Raw genomic sequence first — 17,064 nt, 5'->3', positions numbered from 1 at the left:
AAGCTTTATTAAAACTGCCTCTACGGAAGTTACTGAAGTTCTCAAGAGTCAAGACGACCACTACTATGCAGAAATATTTGGTGATAGAAGTTACAGGCAGAAAATAGTTTGCTATATGAAAAGGTAAGCTGCAGAAGACATGTGTGTGAGAGACCATCAAACCTGAAACTTCCTGGCAGATTAAAACTGTATGCCGGACCAAAACTCGAACTCGGGACCTTTGCCTTTCACGGGCAAGTGCTCTACCATCTGAGCTACCCAAAAACGACTTACACCCCGTCCTCACAGCTTTACTTCCGCCAGTACCTCGTCTCCTACTTGCAAACTGCACAGAAGCACCCCTGCGAAATATGCAGAACTAGCACCTCTGGAAGAAAGGATATTGCGGAGACATGGCTTAGCCACAGCCCGGGAGATGTTTCCTAAATGAGATTTGATTGATCACTTGCCCGCAAAAGGCAAATGTTTCAAGTTCGAGTTTCGGTCCGGCACACAGTTTTAATCTGCCAGGAAGTTTCATAACAGTGCACACTCCGCAGCAGAGCAAAACTCACATTCTGGGAACCATCAAAACGTTTATATAATCAGCTGAAAGGGAAACACACTGAAGAGATAACCATTAAAGATGTCGACAGCTTTCATAAATCCATTTACAGAGCTAGGGGGAAAATCATACTGAAATTACCTGAAACTATTCAGAAGGTTCATGTTGTTATGAAAACATCACGCGTGGAAACTGCACTGGATATGATGTTATATAATGAAGCTCACAAGAATATTGTAACATTCTCTGAACTTGGAAACATCAAAATACTTGGTCATGGTGATACAACATCTTTTAATAGAATTTTCAAGTACTGCACAAAGTTTGTTAGCGATTTACAATCTATTCGGGACATTATATTCCATTGGCTTTTTCTTTGTTGCACGCTAAGAAAACTTCACTTTATCAGCACATTTTTTTTCTATATTTCGTGTTAAAAGCGATAATCTGTGTGTGAAATTATCTCCTTCAACATTGTTTTCAGAGTTTCAATAAAGAATAATGAAAGCGGGAAGTGAAGAATGCAGTAATGTAAAATTCAAAGGTTGTAAATTACAAACCTTGCGACTTCCACGTAACTACTATTGCAGAAATGAAATCGGTAACTTTTTGTCATACATATTTGCTTTGCAATGTTGGGTCCTGATGTAGTTTGTGACAGTTATAGCCGGCCGCGGTGTTCTCACGGCTCTAGGCCCTCAGTCCGGAACCGCGCGACTGCTACGGTCCCAGGTTCGAATCCTGCCTCGGGTATGTATGTGTGTGATGTCCTTAGGTTAGTTAGGTTTAAGTAGTTGTAAGTTCTAGGGGACTGATGACCACAGATGTTCAGTCCCATAGTGCTCAGAGCCATTGGAACCATTTTGACAGTTCTGTTGAGGATGCCTGTGTGTCACAACCTACAAATGTTCTGCGATTATTAATTTTTATTGTTTGTGAGCCATTCGTCGGACTACTTTGAGGCATCCTGTCAGGAATTCATCTCCTGTACGAACCTCTTCATGTCAAAGTAGCAATTGCAGCCTACATCCTCCTTTGTTTGTTGGATGTATGGATGTATTTCATTCTCTGTCTTTTTTACAGTTGTTACCCTCTACGGCTCCACTTGATACGATAGAATTTACTCTCTGGTGTCTTAGCAGATGTCCTAACATACTGTCCCTTCTTATTGGCAGTGTTTTCCATTAATTCCTCTCTTCGCCAATTCATGCGTAGAGCTTTTTCATTCCTTACATCAGTCAGCCTAATTTTCAGCATTCTTCCGTAACACCACATCTCAAATGCTTTCACTCTTCTGTTTCGGTTTGCCAACAATCCATGCTCCACTGCCATACAATTCTATGCTCCACATGAACGTTCTCAGAAATTTCTTCCTCCAATTAAAACCTGTGTTTGATACTAGTAGAGTAATTTTTGCCAGGGACGCACGTTTTGCCAGTGCTAGTCTCCTACTTATGTCCATTATCGTTTACTTTGGTGCCTAGGTAGTGGAAGCCTTAGCTTCGTCCACTTCGTGATCACCAATACTGACGTTAAGTTTCTCGCTGTTCTCAATACTGCCATTTCTCATTACTTTCTGCGATCTACTTTCCGTCCACATTTTTTAATCGTTAGCCTGTTCGTGCCATTCATCAGAACCTGTAATTCCTCTTCTCATTCACTGAGGATAGGGATGTCATTAGCGAGTGGAATCATTAATACCCTTACACCTTGAATTATTACTCCACTCTTGAGGCTTCCTTTTAATTCCCTCATTGCTTCTTCGAAGTACAAATCGAACTGTAAGGGCGAAAGACGACACCGCTACCTCACATAGTTTTTAATCTGAGCACTTAGTTATTGGCCTTTCAGTCTGATTGTTCCCACTAGCTTACCCAAATTTTTTCAGAGTTTCGAACATCCTTCAACATTTTACAATGACGAACACTTGTTCCAGGTCGACAAATCTTATGAGCGTGTCTTGCTTTCCTTCGGTCTAGAATGCTTTGCCAACCAAAACATCTTTTCTCTGTGGACTTCATTCTTCCTAAAGCCAAACTGATTGTCATCAAGTAGCTTCTCAATTTCCTTTTGCAGTCTGATGTATATAATTTCGGGCAGCAACTTGGATGCATGTGATGTGTGATGTGTGATAATGGTAGCATCTGTCGTACCTTGCTGTCTTCGTAACTGTGTGGATGATGTTTACCCGAAAGTCTGACGGAATACCGGTAGTGTCATGCCTTCTACACAAAAACGAAAACAGCCGTTTTGTTGGCACTTTCCTCAATCAAACCAGAAATTCCTATGAAATATTGTCTACCATTAATCCTTTATTTGATTGTAAGTCGTCCAAATCTCTTTTCAATTTTGATTCTATTACCGGCTGCCCCTATTACTTCCTTGTCAACTCCTATTTCTTCTTCTGTCACCTCATCAGACAAGGCCTTCCCCTCATAGAGGTCTTCAGAGTACTCTTTCAGTCTATCCGCTTTCTTGTGGAATTCCCACCATACTCTTAATGTTTACGTCCTTGCTTTTAATTTAGGCGAAGGTTGTTTTACTTTTCTGAACAGGGAATCAGCCTTTGCGGCAATCATTATTTGTCAATTACCTCACATTTTTCATGCAGCCATTTCGTTTTAGCTTCCCCGCACTGACAGTGGCAGTGACAACTCAATACATCGAACCTGACAATGAAGAAGATGACGAAGAAAGAAACCTTGCAGGCGACAAACTGTACAAAAAAACAGTCACTCTAAAAACGTAATACATGAGGAAAACCACACCATGTGGTAAGAAGCCGTAACAATAAAAAACCCACTGATGATGCTGTAGCTGCAGTGAAACATGTCTGGGACAAAAAAATAAAATTCCGTTTGGCTAAAGGTGGGCCCACTCAAAAACATATGTTACTCTTTCTTCTGTTATCCATACTTTTTCGCAAGTACCCTCCTGGTAACTATATCTGTTTCCATATTATGTGACTGCCTATTCCTCTTCAACCGAACTTACTATTGAGCTATCCAGTCGATGTATTTATTGCTTCAGATAACATCTAGTACCGGATGATCAAAAAATCAGTACAAATTTGAAAACCGAATAAATCACGGAATAATGTAGATAGAGAGGTACAAATTGACCCACATGCTTGGAATGACATGGGGTTTTGTTAGAACCAGAAAGATACAAAAGTTCAAAAATGTCCTACAGGTGGCGCTTCATCTGATCAGAATAGCAATAATTAGCATAACAAAGTGAGACAAAGTGAAGATGATGTTCCTTACAGGAAATGCTCAATATGTCCACCATCATTCCTCAACAATAGCTGTAGTCGATGAATAATGTTGTGAACAGCACTGTAAAGCATGTCCGGAGTTATGGGGAGGCATTGACGTCGGATGTTGTCTTTCAGCATTCCTAGAGATGCCGGTCGATCACGATACACTTGCGACTTCAGGTAATCCCAAAGCCAATAATCGCACGGACTGAGATCTGGGGACCTGGGAGGCCAAGCATGACGAAAGTGGCGGCTGAGCACACGATCATCACCAAACGACTCGCGCAAGAGATCTTTCACGCAATATGGGGTGGAGAGCCATCTTTCATAAACATCGTACGTTCCAGCAGGTGTTTATCAGCCAGGCTGGGGATGATGCGATTCTGTAACATATGGGCGTACTTCTCACCCGTCACGGTAGCAGTTGCTGACGTTTTGCTGTCCAGCGCCATGTGTCGGACATTTTGTGAAATATGTTTTTTTGTTCTAATAAAACCCCATATCATTCCAAGCATGTGTGTCAATTTTTATCTTTCTATTTACATTATTCCGTGGTTTATTAAGTTTTAAAATTTATATTGAGTTTTTGATCACCCTGCACATGCTTGCTTGCTTAGTACTTCCGTATCTCACTGCTCTGCGCAATGATTCTTCCTGACTAGTCTCTTAACTTTAGCCTACTCTTCATCGTTATTAAATTGTGATATGGCTCTATATCTGCTCTTGGGTACGCATTGTAATTGAGCATATGATTTCGGAATCTCTGCCCCATGATTTCGAAATCTTTGCCTGCCCATGATATAATCAAACTGAAATCTTCCAGTATCTCCCGACCTTTTCTAAGTATACCATAAGCGATCCTGGAATAGAGAATTCTCAGTTAGCTAATAACTGGAATATTTGCAGAACCCATCTCACATTCTCACCACCAAGCTCACATTCTCCCATGACGCTTTCTCGTATGGCTTCCACGCTTCAATACTTCATTATCATTAGGTTCTCACCTCCCTTTGCATTCCAAACTACCCTTTTAGCATCGTCATACGCTCTCTGTACATTTATCTTTTGCTGACAACCTCGTCGATTATACCTGAACTGTTGTTATTGGTGTCGTTTTGCTGTCGATTCTCATGAGAAACTATCACTGAACTATTCACTTTAACTCACTTTCGGCCATAGCATCTTATTTGTAACGAATCCTACTCCAGTTATACCATTTTCTGCAGCTGTTGATTTTACCCTATACTCGTCTGTCCAGGGGCCTTCTGCTTCTCTCCATTTCACTTCAATGGCTCCCACTATACCTAGATTGAGCCTTAACACATCCCTTTTCAAATTTTCCAACTTCCATACCACGTCCAAATGTCTTATATTTCATGCACCGAGCCATAGAATGTTACTCTTTTGTTGGTTACTCAACCTCGTCCTCGTCTATCCCTCCTGGAGATCCGAATGGGGGAGTAGTGCGAAATGCCGCGCGGGATCAGCCGAGCGGTTAGAGGCGCTGCAGTCATGGAATGTGCGGCTGGTCCCGGCGGAGGTTTGAATCCTCCCTCGGGCATGAGTGTGTGTGTTTGTCCTTAGGATAATTTAGGTTAAGTAGTGTGTAAGCTTAGGTACTGATGACCTTAGCAGTTAAGTCCAGTAAGATTTCACACGCATCACATAGTAGTGCGGAATCTTTAGCCAATACGGAGATCATTATGACAGTTGGTCCTTTACAGATGACATGTGCTGTGGAAACATATTATGTGTCATTAATAGAGTGGTTTCCTTTGGCTTCTGCACCCTCATGCCACTAATAATCGCTCATTCTTTCACCGTCAAGGGCAGTTTCGCACCCCTAGGGCAAGAGAGTGCACTGAACTTTGTTCGCTCCTTCGTCCTCTTTGACAAGACCGTTGGAAGGGCTTGGGTGATTTCGTATATCGGAAGTCTTAGACTCTATTGCTGGAAATTTTTATTCACAATTTAAGACATAGCGAAGTTCGATTCCGGGACGAGGCCGGCCAGAGTGGCAGAGCGTTTCTAGGCACTACAGTCTGGAACCCCGTGACTGCTACGGTCCCAGGTTTGAATCCTGCCTTGGGTATGGATGTGTGTGATGTCCTTAGGTTTGTTAGGTTTAAGGAGTTCTAAGCTCTCGGGGACTGATGACCTCAGAAGTTAAGTCCCATAGTACTCAGAGCCATTTGAACCATCCGGGACCCAGGATGTTTGGATTACTCGTAAAGGGCGTTACTCTCAGAATAGTTAGTAGATGTTTAAAACGACCAAAACGCACTCTTACCTTCACCCATATTGGCAGAAATAAGTTGCAATAGACAGGAAACACCAATGCTTGCGGAAGATTCCACAGCAAGCACAATAGGTAGATCTGCTCCTACTGCCCAGATCTATGCAGATTTCTTGATGTACTGTAGCAAACTGAACTCAACACCAAAACTGCACTCAATTCCTAAGAAACCAGAAGAAAAGAAAGGTCTTGTCGGGATTTAAAATTCGTAAAGCCAAACGTGGCAAACTTCATAGATGGAAAAATTTTAAGAATGCAGTACATTAAATTAGCTTCTTATAAAGTAAAACTTGAGAGTTCGTTTCCTTGTGATGCACACTGTATACCGCTGAAGGCACTGAAACAAGAGCGACTAATTCATATTTGAGCAACAGCAGGGTAACCCTTGTTATCTATAAAAGAAAAATGTGTTATACTTTCGACTAGATGTATGTATGTTACTACATGCTTTGACGGGAGGACTGGGTTCCTTCTGTGACCGAGGGAGAGTTAGGTCCAGTGTCCCAGTGAGCGCTTGGCGCTCGAGAAGTAGCTGCGATTGGCTGGCAGGCAGCTCCTTCGACTCGATTCGCTGATACGGCCATCACAAGGTGGGTTTCACTGTAATCTGTTCCTGAGAAAAAAAGTCAGTGACTCAGCCTGTAGCGGTGTTGTGAGAACATCATCAGTGCCATAAATTCTTTGAAATTTCGTCAGGTGAGTGAAAGACGAGACAATCTAGGAGTTTATATTTCACGGTAACCAATCGCTGCAGACTTGAATTAAGTTGGACTTGCTGATACTGTAACTGTTTAAGTTTTATGTAGAGAAACATCAACAACAAACATAGTAATTTAATAGAGCAAATCTGCAGTTACGCATTAAAAACCGACTTTAACAGGTCTAAAATGATGTATAATGCACTGTCAGTCGATATACCGTTGTCATGAAATTCGGGGATAGTTCAATAGGTGTCAAGAACAACGTCAGTGAGAATGACCGCAATGTAAGTTTACCATCTCAAAGTATCCCATCAAGCTATTCAGACTGCATGTACACTGTAATGGAGCATGGCGAAAGATTACAGTTGTGGGCCAGTTCAATACTGGTTCACGACTCCTAGCATTTCGTGGGTTATATTCATCCCACTGACTTACTGACGTATGTCTCAAACCATCATTTTTCTATTAATATCAATCTGGCGTTCATAGGTAAATGTTTTCCTCACAGTCCGTAACACAGATTTAATGTCTGAGGAAGATTTGCGCCATTAAGTCCATGGTTTAAATAGAATATTATGACACATGACTAAAGATGATTTTTAGCTCGAAGTGTTTGGCATATATTGATCTAAATGAGTTGTTCAGCACGTCACGTTTGGGCCGTCGTACAGTATACTCGTTTAAAGATGAGTGCAAAACATAAAGTTGTTCTTTTTGTACATTTATGAGGTTTAAAATCCACACAGACTTGCTGTAAATGCCGTTCCAATATGTATACCTGTCTCACAATTGGAACTGTATGTTCTGGGCTCCCATACACTTGTATTAAGAATTCCGTCAACGCCTCTATGCCACAGCTAGACGTATCTCCATTTGTTAGATTTAGAGCAAAAAAAAAAAAAAAAGGAGCTGAACACTATACGACTGTGGTCATCAATCCCCTAGAACTTAGAACTACTTAAACCTAACTAACCTAAGGACATCACACACATCGATGCCCGAGGCAGGATTCGAACCTGCGCCCGTAGCGGTCACGCGGTTCCAGACTGAAGCGCCTAGAACCGCAAGACCGCACAGGCCGGCAGATTTATAGCAGTTGAATTCTTTAGAGGGCATCATATAGTAAGTAACTTTAGCCCTTTACCAAATGAGTATTCTGTTAAATTCAATATAAAAATCTATTAAGATAAAAAGAAAATGTAAATGGAACCGTGGAACTTTGTTCTTTTGCTATTAAAGGTAGTAGGATTAAACATACACCTACGGTGCTAAAAGATAAGAGAATTTTGTAAAAGAAGTAAGTAAAGACGCCAGAAGACTGCCACATCCATTCAAAGAACATCAAGATGTTCACTTTCTACGGTATCGGCCGTACACAAGGAAGGACACCACAAATGGTGACATGTTTTATATTTGTTGCGTCTGTTTTTTCTGACATGTCCGAAAGAACAGACATCACATAATTAAAGCGAGAACGATCAACTAATCATTTCAACGTTGATGGCCACGAAGCTCGAACTCCTACGGGAATCGGTGAAATGCGGCGAGTAATGAGAATAATGGGCAAGAGGCCCTAAATCAGTAGTGTGTGAAGAAGTTGAAAATTTGGGTCTGACGGGAGGCGTGCTAGGATAGTCCGTGCAGTTGCGATGACCACTGTCTCCGGATGGCGCATCTACGTAGGAAGCAGAAGGCCAAAGTTCGAATCCCGGTCCGGCACAAATCTTCAACGTTCTCCATTGATTGTAATTATGCTCACTGGCTGCTAATGTCATTAATTCCTTAGTAACTTGGGTCACATATTTGTTTGATCCATGACAGAGCGTCACTGTTCTGAAAAACGTGACTCTCAGACGTTTGCGGAAATCTACTTACAAACTTCCAAGATTATGCTTCCAGTGACGAATCTAGCTGTGTACTAAAACTGCTTTTTTACTGCACCGTTAACGATCGCGGGGACTGGACTAGTTACAGTATGTACACAAGGCCTTAAGAAAGCTTTCTTTTCGCGTTGCATAAGTGAATAAAGTGGAAAGACCCCCGTAATAAGTGGTACGGTGGGAAGTACCTCCTGTTTTATACCAACTGTTCGAGAACTCCATGTGCGTTCCGAATGAAGTGCTGGGCGTAATGCACGTGTCTGCTCGAGCCGGCCTGCTCGAGCCGCCGGTAACGATCTAAAACGACCAAGGCTGTGGTTGAGGTTTGTTAGGATACTGAACGCAGTACAGGCCTTCATCTTCGTGTACATTGCCAGTGACCTATGAAATGCATGTCACACAGTTCTGCAGAGGTGTACTATTCCATGCCTCAAAGCACCGAGTGTTCACAAACACTGCAGTTACTTTCAATGACGCCGCAGCCTGCTCTGTCACTCCGCTGTGGTACTGTAATGTAAACAACCTACGTGTCTCACAGCGTAAGAATGATAAACACATGCAAGTACGCAGCAGCTGATACAGTACACTTTAACTGTATGAGAATTGACGCAACGAGCTTCAATGTCAAAGAGTTATACTTACACAGAAGCACACTATCTTTGCTGAGATTATGACCTGTGTGTATTTAGTATGTTGATGCTCTTAACAGTCTAAAGTTTTCACTGTGTCAAGATTGCTTCCAAGACCATAAATTCCTGTGACAAAGTTGTTGTCTTTCGACTCCTCCATCAGCCCTATCAGTTTGTACACAACCCTTTAAATCGACCTGTATTTTGTGCACGTGGAACAGAAACATTCTCATTTTTTCAAGTTATTGATGTCTATGCATTTACTTTCATTATTGGTGACTGTGGTCCAGTATCCTTAAAGAACACGTTATGTAATTTTTAATAAGTCTGGGTTGCGTGTACTACAGAACTGTTCACTGGTGCTCATCTAACTGTTAATTTCAACGTATTTAAAGACACTCACAACATCTAACTTGTCTGCCATCTAAGAATCCCATCTCATGTCAAAGAGATTAAAGTTACCGTCACCTTAGAAAATGAATTGCGAACGTTAATTTTAAGCGCTTTCTTGCTAAGGACATGAGAATTATCCGAAATTACAATGGATATTGCACTAAAATTTATAGACACCTGTGTTATGCAACCGTTTTCGGCGAAACTGTCATGTACCACCATTAAAGTTCAATAAATTTACAAGTATAGTAAGTGTAAATTAACCCCAGGATAGTAAAATTGAAGTTGATGTCGGTGCTTGCCAACGTTGATTACTATATTTCCATGTTAAGCTTTCTGGAGGTTTATTTAAATGTAGTTTCTGGTCTTACTAAGTATGGATTGAGCAGAAACCAGGTGAGCGTCCGACCATAAAGAGGGAGCGTACGCCTAATCAAAGGACAAACACCACAAAGCAAAGACGAAAGCCAGGCACAAGTTTTAGGACAGTATCCTGAGTGTGTGCGGCCGGAGTGGCCGACCGGTTCTAGGCGCTACAGTCTGGAAACGCGCGATCGCTACGGACGCTGGTTCGAATCTTGCCTCGGGCATGAATGTGTGTGATGTCCTTGGTTAGTTAGGTTTAAGTAGTTCTAAGTTCTAGGGGACTGGTGACCTCAGACATTAGGTCCCATAGTGCTCAGAGCCATTTGAACCACATCCTGAATGTGGGCTGAACTCCGGCAGGGGCCTACAGTCTGTGTTGTGTGCTAAACGACGGAAAGCAGTGTATTGTGTTGCCTACATGGACAGGCCACTGGCGCCGAAGAGAAGCACTGCGAGCATACGATGTGAGAGCCCACTTCTGTGACACCTTGCCCTCAGCAGTAAGTATTCTGGGAAGGACTCTTCCCGAAGCAATATGAAGATCAAAATCTCTGAAGTGGAATGAGACAGGAGAGCACCCAGCTCTCTTGTTTTTAAGAGTGTGAGATACGCAGATATAAGAAAACCGCACCCAGTGAAATTAGCACCCAGCCATAAATCTGCTCAGAACATCACAGCCTACCTGACCCCGAGTCCTTGCTCGACTTCTCCTTGCGGCTGCAAGGAGGGTGGGAGCGAGGGGTAAGGAGGGGGGGGAGGGACGTGTGCTACGCGGCCCTGATGAGCCGCGTCGACGCCGTCACATGAATGACCCACGTGAATAAAAAAATCTACTCCTGAAAGAAGAGCAGAGCGCCACCAATTGTCGATATAAGGCTCTTCGTTATTTCCTCTTACATGACCATCTGATACTGATTGTACTTTCTTTAACGTTAATATCCTTCTTTTATGATACGTATCTACTTCTACATCAAAATGACTACTCTGTAATTTACACTTAAAAGCTTGGCAGTGGGTTCATCGAATAACTTTCACATTATTTCTCTACCGTTTCAATCTTGAACAGTACGCAAGAAAGACGAACATCTCAGGCATTTCGTAGGAACTCCGATTTCCTTATTTTATTACGATAGTCATTTCCCTCCGCATATGCAGGCTTCAACAAAACATTTAGGAGAGAACGTAGGACTTGAAATTTGGTGGAAAGATCTCGCGACAACGAAGAATGCCTTTGTTTTTGTGGTTGCCGTCCTAATTCGCATATCATGTCTGTGACACTCTAACCCTATTTCGCGATAATGCAAAGTGAGCTTCCGTTTTTCTGAATATTTCGAAGCCTTACAGCAATCATATTAGTCGAGGAACATATACCTCACAGCAATACTCTAGCAGAGGACGGACAAGCGTAGATCGGTTAAGTCTTCTGTTCTGTCAATAAAACACAATCGTTTACGTTCCTCACAACATTATATATGAGATCGTACCAATTAACTTATGCCTTGATACTTAAGTGAATTGATAGGGCTTGGATTTGTGTAATTTATGGTGTATTAAAAATTTAATATGCTATTTTTACTGCTGTTGTGGATGACCTAGAAATTTTCATAATTCATGCTCAGAATTTCCTCTTTTCGAACCTTGTCGACATTTTGTCTAAATTGTTTTACAATTGGTTTTCATATTCTTATGAGAGCAACACACCACAAGTGAGAGCATCATTTGCAAACAAGTTAAGAGGGCCGTTTAGATTGTCTTCTAAACTATTTATATGGATTAGGAACAGCAAAAGGTCTGTAACACTTCCTTCCACGTCAGACATCACTTCAGATTTACTCGATGACACTCCGTGAGTTACTATGAATTGTGACATTTCTGACAGAAAATCACGAATCCAGTTGCACAAGTGAGACGATATTCCATAGGGATGCAATTTGATTACAAGCCATTTGTGAAGAACGGTGTAAAGAAAGCCTTCTGTTAATCTAGAAACCTATGGAATCAATTTGAGATTCCCTGCCGATAGCACCCACTATTTCATGGAAATAAAGAATTCGTTGTGTTATACAAGAACAAGCATAAAGAATCCGTGCTGAATATGTGTTTCGTTTTCTTGGAGGTAATTCATTATATTCCAAAAACCCTACAGCACATCGTCGGTCTTGGCATGTGTCTACAATTCAGTGGATTACTCCTATTTCGTCTCTTGAGCTTTCGTGTCACCTGTGCAACTTTCCGGGTTTTTGGGCTGCAGATTATATTATTGTATTAGTAAGCGGATTACACACTCCTGGAAATTGAAATAAGAACACCGTGAAATCATTGTCCCAGGAAGGGGAAACTTTATTGATACATTCCTGGGGTCAGATACATCACATGATCACACTGACAGAACCACAGGCACATAGACACAGGCAACAGAGCATGCACAATGTCGGCACTAGTACAGTGTATATCCACCTTTCGCAGCAATGCAGGCTGCTATTCTCCCATGGAGACGATCGTAGAGATGCTGGATGTAGTCCTGTGTAACCGCTTGCCATGCCATTCCCACCTGGCGCCTCAGTTGGACCAGCGTTCGTGCTGGACGTGCAGACCGCGTGAGACGACGCTTCATCCAGTCCCAAACATGCTCAATGGGGGACAGATCCGGAGATCTTGCTGGCCAGGGTAGTTGACTTACACCTTCTAGAGCACGTTGGGTGGCACAGGATACATGCGGACATGCATTGTCATGTTGGAACAGCAAGTTCCCTTGCCGGTCTAGGAATGGTAGAACGATGGGTTCGATGACGGTTTGGATGTACCGTGCACTATTCAGTGTCCCCACGACGATCACCAGAGGTGTATGGCCAGTGTAGGAGATCGCTCCCCACACCACGATGCCGGGTGTTGGCCCTGTGTGCCTCGGTCGTATGCAGTCCTGATTGTGGCGCTCACCTGCACGGCGCCACACACGCATATGACCATCATTGGCACCAAGTCAGAAGCGACTCTCATCGCTGAAGACGACACGTCTCCATTCGTCCCTCCATTCACGCCTGTCGCGACACCACTGGAGGCGGGCTGCACGATGTTGGGGCGTGAGCGGAAGACGGCCTAACGGTGTGCGGGACCGTAGCCCAGTTTCATGGAGACGGTTGCGAATGGTCCTCGCCGATACCCCAGGAGCAACAGTGTCCCTAATTTGCTGGGAAGTGGCGGTGCGGTCCCCTACGGCACTGCGTAGGATCCTACGGTCTTGGCGTGCATCCGTGCGTTGCTGCGGTCCGGTCCCAGGTCGACGGGCACGTGCACCTTCCGCCGACCACTGGCGACAACATCGATGTACTGTGGAGACCTCACGCCCCACGTGTTGAGCAATTCGGCGGTAAGTCCAAGCGGCCTCCCGCATGCCCACTATACGCCCTCGCTCAAAGTCCGTCAACTGCACATACGGTTCACGTTCACGCTGTCGCGGCATGCTAGCAGTGTTAAAGACTGCGATGGAGCTCCGTATGCCACGGCAAACTGGCTGACACTGACGGCGGCGGTGCACAAATGCTGCGCAGCTAGCGCCATTCGACGGCCAACACCGCGGTTCCTGGTGTGTCCGCTGTGCCGTGCGTGTGATCATTGCTTGTACAGCCCTCTCGCAGTGTCCGGAGCAAGTATGGTGGGTCTGACACACCGGTGTCAATGTGTTCTTTTTTCCATTTCCAGGAGTGTATTAGTATGCACACTCTGTCGTAAAATGAAAAATAATTATGCTCTGTCACCTTACGGAACTTTAGTCTTTTATTACGTAAATTGTGACGAATACTCTGTATTTTAGTGTATTTTTCTTAGCATACAGTTTTGTAATGAGCATGTGCCTTCCACATAGCAATAATGATAATGAAGCAGAATTATTTAGGAGCACTGCTCTTCCATAATTCTTGCACCACTACAAGGAGAAGTGGTATAGATTAAATTGTCAGTGGAGTTGAGAAACAGGTGAAACTACTCAAACAAAGTTTCAGCAGCTCATGGAATCCCTATCAGAATCTATACAACATTTCTGTCTAATCCGGATTTTGATCACAATCTACCATACACCTCTTTAACAAAAAACCATGTTCAGGTGGTGGAAGACAGCACAGGTCACACCTATATGAAGGAAGTGCATCAGAAATAAACCTTAGAACTAATACAATTACAATCGCTGAACTCACAAGAATACCTGGTTATAAAACTTCACAGGGATGGTATGGCACGATTACACACGCTCAATTGCAGGCAATACAGAGGGCAGATTCCGGTTCATCGGTAGGACGCTAGGGAAATACAATCAGTATAGAAAGGAGACTGCTTACAAAACACTCATGTGTATGGGATGCGAACCAAATAGCGCTAACTGGGGTTATCAACGAAAAAGAGAAAAGCAGAAAGAATGGTCACACTTTAATTTCATCAGTGGGTCGTGGTCATGGATATGAGACTGAACTGGCAAATGCTTGAAGATATAGGAGAAAGCCTGGTGCTAAGTTTCAGGAACCAGCTTTAAAAGATGATTCTAGTAATATACTACGACCTCCTATGTATCGCTCCCGTATGGAGAGCGAGGACAGTTTAGACCAACTATGTCGCCCACGGATGTGTTTCTGCAATCGTCTTATCCTCCATACATGAAAGGAACGGTAAGAAACCTTTGTAAGTGGTAGAATGGCTATTACCCTCTACCATGCGGTTCACAGTTGTGTACACAGTATGGACGAAGACGTAGAATTATGATGTAGAAATGTTGCTATATAGTAAACTATTGTCATACTTTTAAGTCACATTTATATAGAGAATGATAAATTGTAGCGCTAAGAATGGGATTAGAATCTGTACACTATGAACCCTGATTCCACCGACAATATTTCAGAGTTTACTCATGAATGCGTTCTGTGTATTTATAACTCGCGCTCACTGGTGGCTCGTTAAAAAGTAAAAATGTAATTATGATTTAATAGGCTTCGTTTCGAGAATTATATTTGCTTCTGTGAAAATACGTCAACAAAAGTGAAAAAGGCAATATGAAATCTCCATAACCTAATAACAAAAAGGATCAGGTTATTCGTGGACGCCTGTGTACTGGTACAAAACTGCTGTTACGTGATTGCCGTTGCTGTGGGAACTGACGTGCTCTTATTTCATTCGACAAACCTATTGAATAGATGCGTATCGGTCGAATTTTCATCAGTAAACCTATCCGTACTGTTGTGTATCTCTGTTAACGTGCAACTAAAATTCTGGAAAAACGAACCCGAGACTGGACAGCGTAGTACTGAATGCAAGCTTGCGGGAAAAGAGTAATGTACGGCTTACTGCTGTTAACAGTAAATAAAGTGAATGAAAAGAATAAGTTTGTTTCTACACAAGGCACAGCGCATACCGTCGAAATTTTCAGTGCTGTGGAGATCTTTCAGCGTAATAACGATGCAAGTGTTAGAAATCAAATGAAATGTAATTACTCCACAACGAACCATTGGAGGCCAGGGATCCCTTACACTAAAATATTCGGAATATATTCCTGGCAACCTCTGTAATTTTGTTGGTGAAATTCCAGTTCACCATGTGTGCATGCGAAATAGTGTTTTCGTTATACTGAAAACGCCTCTTATGCGTAGTACATGTACATATGCTGACGCACAATGAAAGACCATATTTTATTTTTAAGTATGCTTTCTCGAGCAGAAGGGATACAATTTTTAATATCCGTGACTATTTCGGTTTCAATGTGTTCCTTTGTATTTTCTGAAGATCTAGTCATAAGTAAATTAAATATTAATGTAAGTCATTATTTAGCGCAATAGACAATAAAAACAATTATGCTGTGTTGGGAAAGTACCAGAGCTCCAAGCGCTAATAGAAAGCACTGATGCTCAAATCTTCATAGGCCCTGAAAGCTGGCTAAAGCTGGATACAAGCTCAGCAGAAATTTTTGCGAAAAACGTAACGATTTTCCGATAGGATAGGCTAAACACGGTTGGCGGTGGGGTGTTTCTTGCTGTCAGAAGTAGTTTAATTTGTCGCGAAATTGAAGTAGATACTTCCTGTGAGTTAGTATGGGCAGAGGTCATTGTTGGCAACCGGAATAAAAAAATAATTAGATCCTTTTACGGACCTCCCAATACAGATGATACAGTCGCTGAAGGGTTCAAAGAAAACTTGAATCTCATTTCAAACACGTACCCGACTCATACGATAATAGTTGGTGGTGACTTTAAATTAACCTGGATATGTAGGTGAAAATACATGTTTAATTTCGGAGGTACGCATAAAATATCATCCGAAATTGTGCTAAACGCATTCTCTGAAAATTATTTCGAGCAGTTAGTTCATGGGCCCACGCTAATAGTAAACGGTTGTGAAAACACATTTGACCACTTAGCAACAAATAATCCTGAGTTAATAACAAGCATCAAAACCGATTCAAGGATTAGTGAACACAGGGTTATCGTAGCGAGATTGAATACTGTAATCCCCGAATCCCCCAAAACTAAACGAAAAATATACCTACTCAAAAAAGCAGATAAAAATTTGCTTGACGCCTTTCTGAGAGACGATCTCCTTTCATTCCAAATTAATAATATAAGCGTAAACCAGATATGGCTTAAATTCAGAGAAATAGTACCGGCAGCAATTGACAGATTTATACCAAATAAAGTAAAAAACGACTGAGCTGATCCTCCTTGGTCCACAATACGGGTTAGAACACTGTTGCAGAAACAACGAAACAAACATACCAAATTGAAACAGACGCAAAATTCCCAAGATTGGCGACCTTTTACAGAAGCTCGAAATTTAGCACGGACTTCATTGCGAGATGCCTATAACAGATTCCACAACGAAACTTTGTCTCGAAACCTGGCGCAAAATCCAAAGATATTCTGGTTGTATGTGAAGTATGTTAGCAGCAAGAAATAATTAATGCCTTCTCTGCACGATAGCAATGGAGATACTATCGAAGACAGTGTTGCCAAAGCAGATTTA

This window comes from Schistocerca gregaria, chromosome 1 (genome assembly GCF_023897955.1).
Source record: "Schistocerca gregaria isolate iqSchGreg1 chromosome 1, iqSchGreg1.2, whole genome shotgun sequence".
NCBI lineage: Eukaryota > Metazoa > Arthropoda > Insecta > Orthoptera > Acrididae > Schistocerca > Schistocerca gregaria.
The sequence above is the reverse complement of the archived record's forward strand: the minus strand, read 5'-3'. Positions refer to the sequence as shown.